Source organism: Passer montanus, unplaced genomic scaffold (assembly GCF_014805655.1).
Source record: "Passer montanus isolate IOZ18808 unplaced genomic scaffold, ASM1480565v1 scaffold5, whole genome shotgun sequence".
NCBI lineage: Eukaryota > Metazoa > Chordata > Aves > Passeriformes > Passeridae > Passer > Passer montanus.
Genome location: NW_024369929.1, coordinates 6,044,920 through 6,057,870, shown reverse-complemented (window position 1 = coordinate 6,057,870; position 12,951 = coordinate 6,044,920).

Here is a 12,951-nt window from a genome sequence, read left to right as displayed (position 1 = left end):
GCGGGCGGGCGGCACCGGGCCGGCGGCGCACAAAGGCCGCGCCGCTTCCCCCGCGCTGCTGCGGGGCACCGCGGCTGCTCTCGGCACCCTGCGGAGCCGCCTGTCCCCAGCGCCCGGGGACACGGGCGGATCTGCGCCGCGCTGGGGCTCGGGCCGGCACCCCGGTGTGCTTTCCATGGAGCGGGGATAGGAGCTGAGCACCTGTCCTGGCAAAGCCCGCAGGGCGAGCCGCTTCGCCCCGGCGAGCCGCGCAGAGATCTGTGCGGGGCCCTGCCACCCTCCCTGCGCTCCGCCGAGAGCTCCAGGGCCCCTGCCCTGCTGAGCGGCCCCGGGGAGCGCAGGCTGCAGGGACAGAGCCAGGAGCCGGTCCTGGGGCAGAGTCCCCTGGCAGCCAGCTGAAATCACCCCCCGGAGTTACGTTTCTCGGAGTTATTGCCCTAACTTTACGGACAGGACCTGCGGAGATTCCCCTCGGTTCGAGGGGTCCCGCGGGGTCTCGCTGTTCTCCGCCTCACCGAGGCAGCGAGAGCCCTCTCCCCGCGCTTTGAGCCCAAAGCACTGCAGCGGCGGCCGAGGCCGGGGCAGCGACGGGGCCTCGGCGAGCAGCCCCATCGGGCCTGGCCCCGCTCCTTCCCCGCTGCCCGTCCCAACGCCCGCGGGACCCGGGCCGTGCCTCGCACCGGAGCGTCTGGGCCGTCCTCCCGCACCGCGCCCGCAGCGGGACCCGGAGGCGAGCGGAGCCCCGGTGCCTCTCGCCCAGGCACCGCCGCGCTCCTGGGACCGTGCCCGGGGAGCCCGGCGCGGGGGCTGCCGCCGGGACCGGCCCCGTGCGTGTGCCTGCGCTCGGGGAGCTCAAAAATCACCAGGCAGGAAACTTTCAGAGTCACAACTATCGTCTGTGTGTGTGTTGCGTGTACGGCCCTGGAAGCGAGTATGCTTTTCCGCCTCTATAAATTGAGAATTTCCACAGCGGTTTTATGTATTTCCCGAAATCAACACGCATACACACACACATATACATACACAGATACGCTTTTAAGAATTCTGAGCTACTGAACCCCGTCTCCGAAAGAAATCAATTGCTCACTACTGTTCATTTTCCGTGGGCACAAGGAGTTCCCCGTATTTTATTTTGTGCTAAAAAAATTCCCACGTACAGATCCCGCACTGTTCCTACCACCCCAGCCACCCCCAGTCCCAAACGCTTCCACAGCTCTCTAAATTTTTGTAACGTTAACGCTGATAGTATCTCCATTTCTGATAGCGAGGAATAGATAAGGAAATGTGTATCTGCCAGAGAAGAAAAAATAAACCTGAAACCTAATAAATTACCTCAGAAAATGTTTAGGATTAAATAAAATAAAATACAATAGAATACAAAAATAAAATACAATAAAATACAATAAGAAAATAAAATAATCGAGGTTTTGAGACCGAAGTGAACAGCTGTGATTGTTTCCCAAGCCAACGTAAGGTGATGTCACAGATCTAATCGAAACATTGTCAGCTTCTTCATTATCAATATCTGTACACAATTTACAGTTTAATTAAAAATATTTAATCTCCGTGTGTTTAGCGATTAGTTATCAAAGCAAACGTCATAGCGAATATGTTACTTCCTTGAGTTTGTAAGAAATTGCAACATCCAATTTTTCTTCAAGAAATTAATATAAACCCGACCGCCAACAATTTGGAGAGTCCTGTGACACGCCGGCCTCCGTCGAGGTTCAGTCTCTAACCTTAGAAAAGAGTGGCCGTATTAACGCACCCAGCTCCCCCAGCCCTACATGCATCTTTTATTTTTAAAATATTTTCCCGTTACTCTGGGGGTGACCCAGCGACGGAGCGGCTCTGGTGCGCAAGACCCGCTGGCGCGGAGGACAGAGCAGCACCGCGGGCCCGAGCACTCCGGTCCCGTCTCAGCCGCAGGGTGCCCCGGGACCCCGGGATGGGCTCGCAGAAGGCCGGGACGGGGCAGACGAGGCCGGCACGCCTCCCGCAGCCTCCCTTCTCCGCCGTCGGGGCTGCCGTGCCCGGGCTCCCCTCGCCGCGCACCCCGGCGCGGTTCCCCCGCGGAGCCTCCCGCCCCACTGGCGAAGGGCGAGCGCCGGAGAGAGCTCATTTCGGTGCGCTAATCAATTACTGCTTGTGCAGTCAAGTACCATATATTTAACAGAATAATCGTTACCGCCCTTAAGTCTTTATTTGATCAGCAGATACTCGGAGCGGACTTAAAACGCAACTTTGCTTGTTTGAATTGCGTGGCGTGTGTGTGCTTTTTAAATCCGAGCTAATGACACCATGAAACGGCCGTAATCTCCCGCCTGACGCCAGCAAACACCGCGCGGGCACCGGGGCCCGCCCGACGTGGCGGCCCGGCCCGGGGCAGCGATCATAGCCCGCTGCAGCCGACCGCACAGAATTGGTTTTCTTCCCTTTTTCTTTCTTTTTTTTAAATTTATTTTTCTTTCTTTATTTTCTTTTTTCCCTCTTTAATTTATTTTTATTTGTATTATACTTTTCCACTTTGATTTTCTTTTAACGGCGTGTGAGGGGGCTGCCGCCGCCCGCGCCCTCCCGCGCCTCCTGTGCGGTGACAGCTTGCGGCACCGGGTCCCCTCGCACGGGGAGCGTGTCAAAGGTGACGCTCGAAGGCTCCCAAAGCCAACAGCTGCCGGGGGGGATTAACTTTTCCAGACTTTCCCCTGTCGAGCTTCTTGGAAACTTGCTTGGCGACAAAAACATATACATCTGTCGGGGGCAGACCGAGAACAGAGGGCTGCGCCGGCCGGGGCAGGTGGGGGAGGGCCTGGCTTTCAGGGGAAGCTGCGGCGCGGCGGGGGCTCGCTGCGGGTGCCCGCCCGGGGGGGTCCTGCCTCTCCCCCTGCCGCAGCCCTCTCGCCCCGGGCCCGCACTGCTGCCCGAGGGGAGCCTCGTGGAACCCAGGCTCGGCAGCGCGGTGGATGAACCCGCTCCGAGCCTGCCACCCGCCGCAGGGCGCTGGGCTCTTCCCTTCTCCCCTCTGGAGCCCCCGGTGGGGTCTGGGCGGCTGAAGGAGAGGGCACCGAGCGAGCCCCGGGGGCTGCAGGGCGCTGCCCGGCCGAGCCGCCGCGGTCCCTCTGCAGCCGCGCTCTCCCGCACCCCCCGAGCAAACCGCAGCGCTTGTTAATGAAGGAACTTAGGGAAGATTGCAAAACACCGTAAATAATTTAGCATTGTATTTCAGGAAAAAAAAAATAGCTTTCTTAAATCATCTCCTCAATATAACTTGCAGACTTACAGTATGGCCCTGGTAAGTCTAAATTTTTAAAGTAGCAATACTCAAAGAGACAGAGATGTCTGTATTAATTATTTATCCGCTGGTGCCTTCCTTCGTTTCTAACTTATTATTAATTAGGCGCCTCTAGTCTTTCGCAGAGAGCTCCACAGAGCCAGTTGCAGCTTTAAATATGAATTAAAAGCAAATCCAAGCTACTGTAATGCGAAAATTATTCCGTGTCTTCTATGGCAGAGATGAATAGCTGCGCAAATCAATACTGTGAAGCTATGCTCCAAACGACAGGGTTATTGATAGCTTATATTAATGATGTTAATGATGGAAAAAGGAAAACAAGAACCCGACCAACTTATAAACTTTTTATCTGCTGAAACCCCGCAATCAAGAGGACAGGAGCATGAATTAAGGGGGCTGCGGATAATAAGAACATTATTTATGAAACCGGATAAATGACTTCTGATAGTTTGATGCGTTTGAACTCTACACTGCCGCCTTCTCGGAGGCAGGCTGGGACCGGCCGGGCGCTGCCCCTCGCCGGGGCGGCCCCGGGGGGATGCGCGGTCCCTGCACAACCCACGCACGGCGGGCGGCAGCCCCGGGCTGTAGATCCTGCAGAGGGAAACCTGCAGGAAAACACTCCCGGGGCGCAAGGGACTCGCTCCTCACGGACACCGCCGCCAGCTGTGCCCGGCCGCTGGCCTGCGCGGCTCCCCCGGCACGGCCGGCCCCGCTCCTCGCCGGCCGGAGCTGGGGGGGACGGGAGGGAGGAGAAAGGGAAGGAGCCGCGCTCCTCCTCCCCAGGAGCCGCCGCCCACGAGGCTCCCGGACACGCGGGGCCGGGCCGAGCCTGGAGCGGTGTCCAGGAGCCGCGGACGGGTCCGGCCCGTCCCCCGCCGTGCCGCTGCTGCTCCGCTGCCCCCTGCCCTCACCGGGCCGTGCTGCCCCGCTGCCCCCTGCCTCACCGGGCCGTGCTGCCCCGCTGTCCCCTCCCTCACCGGGCCGTGCTGCCCTGCCGCCCCCTCCCTCACCGGGCCGAGCCGAGAGGGCGTGCCGCTGCTGCTCCGCTGCCCCCTGCCCTCACCGGGCCGTGCTGCCCCGCTGTCCTCTCCCTCACCGGGCCGTGCTGCCCCGCTGTCCTCTCCCTCACCGGGCCGTGCTGCCCCGCTGTCCCCTCCCTCACCGGGCCGAGCCGAGAGGACCGCGGGGCTCCTGCCCTCTCCGCCGCCCCTCGCCCCCACGGGCGCGCCTTGGTGCCCCGAAACGGGAGTAATCCTCGAGGTCACAGCGGCTCGGGCTGTCCAAACCCACACAATGGGGATCTGCAGCGCCGTGGTGAACACTGCTCTTCTGGGTCATTATTTAGGGAAAGGCGCTGCTGGATCCCCGGCGATGCTCTGCCAGGGCCCCGGGAAGGGCACCTGGCCGCGCAGGCAGCACGTGGCGCCCAGGTTGCAATTAAGTCAGGGACACGTTTTAATCTGGCAGCGCCGCTCGCAGCGCCCTGGCTTCCTCGGCTGAGATCTTTATTAGCTACATGTATGAGCGAATATAGTCCCTCACTGTTTTATTTTTATCCTTTTCTCCCCTTCCGCGGACGCCAGACCGAAGGTTCTGTAAAATCTTCGCCTCTGTAATTATTCGTATTAGACATTTTTCCATGCAATGCACTTCCTTTGCCTGTCCTAGCGCATGTTATAAAACTCTTTGTCTAGTTGTCGTCTTAGATATACATTATCAATCTCATAGATAATTTCCCCCCTACTTTAAAAACCTAATGGTTTAAGAAATACTTTTAAAATATATATTTTTGTAATTATTATTTTTAAAAAAAGCTTCCACCAAGAGAAAGTCGCACTTGTTTCCAAAAACAATTCACAGCAGATAGTGTAGATATCACTTAATTCCTACAGAAATCAATGTGAAAATTAGATTTATTGGCTACTTACATTGTTAAAAATGACAAAGTGCTCCCTTTTATTTTCATAAAACCACAGAAGACCGAAAATCATTTAATAAAGAATCCACCTAGTTTAATTTCACTGTAGGTCTCTTGCATCGAACCCAATTCTTCGAGCCTCTCCCTCATAAACCTGCCTTCTATTCTAGTATTAAGAGCAAAAATAATATTCTCAAAGAGAGTTAAAATAGTAGCATTTGTTTGCTGGCTGAAAAACCTTTCACGCCGCTAGCTGAAAAGGTTCATGTAAATAAAACAGGATCTGCCGTTTCAAATCGTTCGGTGTTCTCTATTAGCCCCAAAGATTTGGTGATTCCTATTTGTATTTTTTTTAAACAAAATTCCCCTTTCAAAAAATATTTGATTCGTGTATTTCTAAGAAACGCGAGGGAGAAGGGGAGAGCGCAGGGCCGCCTGGAGCGGGGGCCGCTTCTGCTGCCGCTACTTGTTGGGCTCCCCGCGGGGAACGAACGCGGGCAGGGCGGCGGCAGCCCCGAGCCCCGGCGCTCCGCGGGGCCCGGCGCAAGCTGGGGCTGCTCTGCCTCCCCCCCGAGGCTTACCGCCCTCTCCTCGGCGGGGGGAGCGCTCCGGGCCCGGGCAGGAGCCGCGGCCGGGCCGGGCCGGGGGCTCGGGCAGCGCTCGCCATCCCGTCCTGGCCGCTACGCGGCCGCGCAGCACCGCGCCTAACGCCGCCGGGATTTAGGATCCGCGCCCCGGCCTGGGAGAGCGTCGATAAAATTCTGCGTATCAAATGAGCAATCATTTGTTGTGGTTACGTGTTGGGTAATGAAAGATGTTAGCAGGATCAATAAAAATGAAAACACTTTTACTTACATCTTGAATTACTGTTTTAAGGAGTGAGCTGTGGTGATGCAACAAACCAGAGAAAGATCTACAACCATCAAATGTCTTCAAATGAAATCGAAATGAACGCGTGCTACCTCGGGCTCAGCCCCGGCCCCCGCCCGAAATCTCTCCCTGCTCGTGTACCCCGCGGGGGCAGGGCGAGCCCCGGCCGGCCCGGCCCGGGCCCGGCTCCCCTCGGCGAGCTCATCCCACCACGTCGCTTTATTTCTATTTCGAAAGAAAAACTCAGCTATCTTCCGTGTGTCTAAAGGTCAAATAACAGGTCGTAGCCCGAGGCAAATGGGAATTTTAGAGGGACGAGGAGCCAGCCAGCTCCACGGCATCCTAAAAACTTTCCCTCGGCTGCCGCTAAATAATAAAATATCTACGCATCTCTATCGTTTATTCCCGCGCACAGCGAGCCGGCAGGCACACGCTGGGGAATCCGTGCGACTGGGCTCTGCAGCGCACGAACCTGCGGAGGAACCTGCTCGCAATCGATCCCCCGACCCGCAATGGCCGTCGCAGCGCTGCTTAGCCCAGCTGAAATAAAAGCGGGGCCCTTATTAGCAGAAAATTATCGTGATCGATTTCGGGCACATTCACGGTGAATTTAGCAAGGAACAGCCCCAAACATGGAGGCCGCCAGCGCTGCGGGACCGCTCCCGCTTTCGGACGCGCCGGCGGGCAGCGGCCGCAGCCTGCGCGGGCCGCCCCGCCCGCCGGCCCTCCGCCCGCGCCGTGCCCCGCTGGGCACGCTTACCCCGCCGTCCGCCGCACGCCGCCGGGACGGCCATCCGCTGCGGGCTCTCGCCTCCTAGATTTGTCCCTAGGAGGAGAAAACTCGAAATAAAAAAAAAAAAAAATCTATCTGCATAATTTCAAATGAGAACGAGAGGAAGAAAAAGAAGAAGGAAAAAAAAAAGGGAAAAAAAAAAGGCAACCACCGCGGTTGCCACGCCAGTCCCGTTAAAAAAATAAAGCACCAAACCCTCACAAGGTGTAGGAGAGATCTTTTATTGGACCAACTTAAACGCAAGAATTTACAGCCAGAATTACACGATCTTCATCAGCCCAACAGGCACCAGAGGCAGAGGCACAGGCAGCAATTTGTGTATTCCCTGGGTCTGCAGGAGCTGAGATGGTTTTGGTGGAGAAAGGGGATGGGAGAGAGGATAGACCCTCTTTCCCTCCAAAGAGCCTCAGTTTGTGGCTCAGGTAAAAATAAAAATAGGAAAAAGAAAAAAGAAAAAAAAAACACAACGAAAAATCTCTTCAGCGCCCCATTTTGCTCCATCTTTAAGTCCAGTTCAGGATCAATTCCTTCCCTTACATCCCCAGCCATAAACCAACAGCTTCCAGCTAAACCTTTTAAAGGTTAAAAGGAACAAAAATAGAAATAATAATCAAGGGGTTTTTCTTCTCCTCCTGCTCGTAGGACAGCGCATTTTGGTCAGTCTAGCCTTGCATTTAGGGATGCTACTTGCATTTGAATAGCTGCCTGGCTGGTTATGGATCGGGAGGCTATGAGAGGAATCAGTATGCAAATTGTTTCAGTTACAATCGAAGGGTTCGATCTGGAGAAGGTGCCTGAGCGGAAGTCGCTGTCAGCCAGCGGTGCATTAGGCTGCCATTGCCTCCGCCGTCTGGGCCTGCTCTCCCTTTCCCTCACCCTTTTTTATGCTTGTGTACAGGTTTCTCCGGCGGTAATTAAAACATACACACAAATCAGGGGCTGCTGCATATCACGTTGGTGCCTTTTGCAGGCTGCGGGCACAGGGAGAGGGGGAGTGGAGAGAATATATCGCCGTGCTGCTGGGGTTATTATTATGCAGCAAGGGTGAGGCGATCAGCGAAATAAAACATTTATAAATGGTTTCGTGCTTACAGTAGGAGAGGTGGGCTGGGGGTGGGGTGGGGGGGGTCGCCCGGGCGCTGATCACACAGTGCAGGCTGCAAATCGATAACCCTTTCCTTGTAATCCCAGTAATTGTGGGAATCACGGCTCTCTGTTAAAGGGACAGCGGGCTGCAGCGGGGGCTCGCACAGCCTCTGCTCCCCGAGCGCCCGCCTGGGCTCCCCAGCCCTGCCCGCAGCGCAGCTGGCACGGCTGCGGGCAGGGCAGGGGCACGCTGGCCCCACCAGGCACCATTTCCACAGAGCCCTTGGCCGCTGCTGTGAGGTGTGAGGCCCTTCCTGTCACCTGTGGCATCCTCCTCCCAGGGCAGGACATGTCCAGAACCCCCGGCGAGAGGCGCGGAGGGGAGCGAGGGCAGCCCCTGGGGCCGCTCACTGCTCTGCCTGCCCCGGCCAGGCTTCCTGCGGCTGCCCCACGTCCCCACCGAGCCCCGGCAGCCCAGCCCAGCTCCTTCCTCTGCTCTGGCACTGCCAGCAGCTGCGGGAGGCCTTGGGCACTCTGTGCTGGTCGGGTCTCCACGGATTTAGTAATGTTTTGTCGTGCGGCAGGGGCATGAGAAGGGCTGGTGAGGTGCTGCTGGAATCGGGCTGGCGTGAGCTGCCCTGGTCCCGAGCCCAGCCCAGGCGCTGCCCCGCGTCCCCCAGGTGTGTGGCTGAGGGTCGGGGTGCCAGGCAGCCTCGGGGGCGGCCGGCGAGGGGGGTGCGTGGGCAGGAGCAGGGCCCCATGCCCCCGGCGCTCCTGCCCTCTCCCTGCCGCTGACCATCTGTCATTCAATTAGGGCTGGGAGGCAGCTGAGGGGCTGGGGGGAGCAGGGCTGGGGGTCAGCGACCCCGCGCACAACGGCCTGCTGCCTCGCAGACGAGAAGAAGTTCAAATGTTAAATGCTCTCCGGCCCCGGCTCATCCAGGGCACTCGCCTTTGGAGGCAGCGGAGGGGTGAAGGGCATCAGTCATTAGCACTTAGATTTCAGCTCCGAGGCTGACCCTGCCTTCTGTTGGGGGATTTTGGCCTGAAAAGCCTTAACCCTTCCAGGGCAGCCCCCTCCCTCCTCCAGCCCCCACCCGGTAGCCCCAGGCTGGTGCTGCCTGACCAGGCTGCTCCCCGCAGCTCCCCGGCGCTTTGGGGCTGCCCCCCTCCCGGGCAGGTGGGTTTGGGGGAGAGGGGGGATCCCCGCAGCCCTGCCCGCAGCCGGCCGCTTCCCTGACCCCGTGAAAGGGGTAAGGCAGGGCAACAAGTCACGGCCGGCAGGGAGCCCGGCCGCGGAGCCGCGCTGGAGGCGGCACACGCCCCTGCCCACCCACGGCTGCACCTCCTGCAGGACGCCCCCTCTCCTTCTTACAAACAGACCAGAACAAATTGATGAATTGAGCTTCCACTATGCTAATTTGGACTTTATAAATATTTAACTATCAAGCCTAGCAGCCAGCAAGAGAGGGCTCCTCTCTTCTTTACATGCCACTTAATCTAAAGTAAATGTTTGCCCCAGAAGTGGCTAGGGCAATCTGAGCATCTCATTCCCTGCTCATTCCTCCCTCAGGGGAGCCCTGAGGGTACAAAAGGGGGTCTTGTCACATTTGACTCCTTTTGCAGAGTCTCCCTGATAGCCTTCCTCCTTGTTTTGGGTGTGTTAAGAAGCTCGGCTGAGGCAGAGATCGAGCTCTGGCTTCTGCCTAGGATGATTCTGACACGGTGTCCCAAATCAGAGGTCTCTGGCCACATCACCTGACACCGGGCTGCTCTGCCTGGAGCAGATTTCACATGTATTCAGAGATAGAGAGATTCCTGACTTCGAACCAAGACAATGAAGAACGAGTTTTCATTCTCTTTCAGTGAAAACAAATTCCTGCGTCTCATGAAAACCCATAATATTTATAATTTCAGTGGGATTATACCTAGCAAGTGAACCCCTCTATGTCCTTCATTTCAAGGACAGATTGTATACCCCTCATGACATCAGCATTTGGTATATTTGGTAGATTTTAATGTTTGATATACTTACTCTTTGCTGCTGAAAGGTAGCAATTTTCTCTTTCAACATGGTAACACATCACAAGTGTTTGTTAATGTTTGTTGTTTTTCTGAGGGCTTGAGCATCTCTTTGAAACTCTTGTCTGTAACAGTCTTACAAGTTATTCACCTTAGAGGCTGTAGAAGCAAAAGAAAATGTCACCTAGAGCAGTGCAGGGATTTGTGGGGCTGCAAACAGCTCATCTGGGGCTTGGTCTGGCATTTTTAAGGCATTTGTGTGGCAGCAGCTCACTCCTGTGATGCCGTAGGTCTTGGGAAGGTGCCTTTCTGTTCCTGAGCTCTGTTAATTTGTTAGTGAGAAGCTCAGGATATCTGTTACTTGTGCTGGCTCAGTCTCTCACCTGCTGGCAAAAAGTGAAGTTCTGCTTTGACGAAGAGTGCCCTGGTGCTTTGGCAGCTCCCTGGGGCAGCCACGATGTACCCCTGCACACTGACACCCCTCCTGACAGCCCCTGACCAGGCACAGAGCATGGCATAAGACAAAGGCTGTGCCAGAAGTGTCAAGAAAACATGAGAACAACATGGCTGTTATTACTTGAGCATGCACAGGAACAGGACATCAGTCCCTACATTAAAATACACGCAAGAACAGGAGATGATACCTCACCTCCAATAATCCTGCAAATCTGTGGGGCTTCCCTCACAGCCTCGTCCCTCAGCTACTTAGAAATGCAGGGAGTGTTGGTGTATTTTTGTGCTCTCTCATTCTCCCTCGCCTAGGACAAGCTGGCAGCAGACTGGTGAGGTCTGGAGAAGGGAAGTGCAGCCCATTCGGGTGTAAAAGCAGGGTGGGTGCTGCACTGGGGATGTGAAACACCAGTTTGCTGTAGGGTCAGATATTGGATTACCAGCCAAAGTTGATCCCAGTCACATGACAGATCTTACATTTGCTGTCATAAAATCTATCATTATTTAATAGGCATGGAAATCAAATTCTTCTGTGGACTATGAAGCAAGAATCTTTTAAAAATATCTGTTTACCACAACAGACGACATATTGATCATTAGTTTTGAGACCTCACAGACGATTCAGAGACATGTGTGAACACAAGCTGGCAGCTTGCTTTGCTCTATTCACTGCCCAAAATCAAACCCCACCAACTGCCACACACTCAGCTTTCCAATCAGGTAGATTTTAATTCTTTACATTAAAGACTATTGTTTTTTTAAAGACAAATAACAATAAAATTATACAGCACCAGCCTGCCTTCTGGTGAGGCTGCTGTTTGCAGTGATACTGACAGGTATACACAGTGAGGAGACACTCCTGTCTTTTGCCACAGAAGAAAAACTGCCTTCTCTGAATGCAGCTGACCTGGTATTTACCACTGTGAACAGCCTCATCCATTTTGGCAGCACAAAGGGGCTGATCTCCTCCTGACTTGAGTCAATATAATTTTTTTCCCTGGTATTAGGGACAGTGGAATGGGTGGAAGGTGGACCAGGTTGCTTTATTCTTTGCAGAGTCTACAAGTACTGTTTCCGTCCTTCAGCCTGCCCGTTTCTGCCTTGGGATCCCTGGATGAGACTTGTGAGATGAAAAGGAAAAGTTGCAAGGCTGGTGAGGAGCATGTAGGACTCGAGTGGGTTACAGCACCTGTCAGAACCTGCTCTCCTCCAGCCAGTGACAAAGGTGTGCCTGTCCCTCCTCTGTGCCCTGGCAAGGCAGTTCCAGTCGTGGCAAAGGGCTCTCCTGGATAAGGATCATTAACAGCAAATCACTGACGTGTGATTTGTACCAGATTTCCTGATAGAGACAGTAAGTCACCTCACGTGGATTACCATGGAGTGTTTGTAGATGTTTTCCCATCTCCATGAGCTGCCATGGCCCCGTGGTCCCCAGAGTGAGCCCCAGTGGCTCCTCTGTGACACCAGCACTGAGCAGAGGAGGGGGAGCCAGCTCTATCTCCCTCTAGCTTTAGAACTAGCACAGGCTTTAATCTGTGCATATTTTAAGGTGTGGGGATCCCATAAATCCTTTCACATCTGGGATCGCTTGTAATGGCCAGTGTCAGGAGTTTACAGAGGAGCTTTCCTAAGATCTAGTGCCCAGAATCAATAGCAGCTGCAATTCCAGGCAGGGGGATAGGCTGAATCCCGATTTGATTCTCAGGTGTTTTCAATTGTATTTCCAGCAAAAAAAAATACTGTTGTTAAGTGATTCTGCTGGTCTGGTCGTGCCTTTTGAAGTTGCCTTTATTTCTTTGAGCTCAGATTCCTTGAGATCCTCTAGGTGCTCCGTCCCCAAACCCGCATGTATCTAATAAACCTGACAGCTTCCCAGCAGATGTCTCTATCTTCTTCATTTTCTTCTTGATCAAGGGGACAGACTTCACTGGAGAGTGCATCTTAGAAAGTGAGGCCAATGCAGGCTCTTTAGAGAGCTCCCAGAGGCCCAAGTAATCTGCTCCAGCCATGGAAGAGTGAGGGGACCTTGTGTGGCAAGGCAGGGTTTGACACACCCTGCAGCTCACAATTTTTCGTTCTCCACTTCTCCCTTGCCCTGGCATCCGACAGCATCAGCTCCCATCTGCCTGCAAGGATGCAGGCTGCTCTGGGGGGAGCTTTTTGAGGTTTCAGCCACGCCACCTCCCTCTGGGGAACACCATCGTTAACAGCATCACCATTCCTGTTTGTGCAGAGCACTGCCTGGGAGCACCAGGAAGATGGAGCCTGGAGAAAAGGGCTCTGCTGCACAGCCTGCCTTTGCCCTTGGGCACAGCATGCTGGCCAGGACTGCTGGCTGGACTCTGCCCTCCCCATGAGGTGCTTCTGGCTCTGTGCTAAATCACAGGCAAGTTGGGGCCAGACTTCCCTTGGCTGTCCCTGTTTGCTCTGAACTGCCTACATCTGAATTCCTTGTGGGTGGAAGAAAGGAACATGGAGGTGATGGGCAGCATCTGTAATAGGAAATTGCTGTCTGCA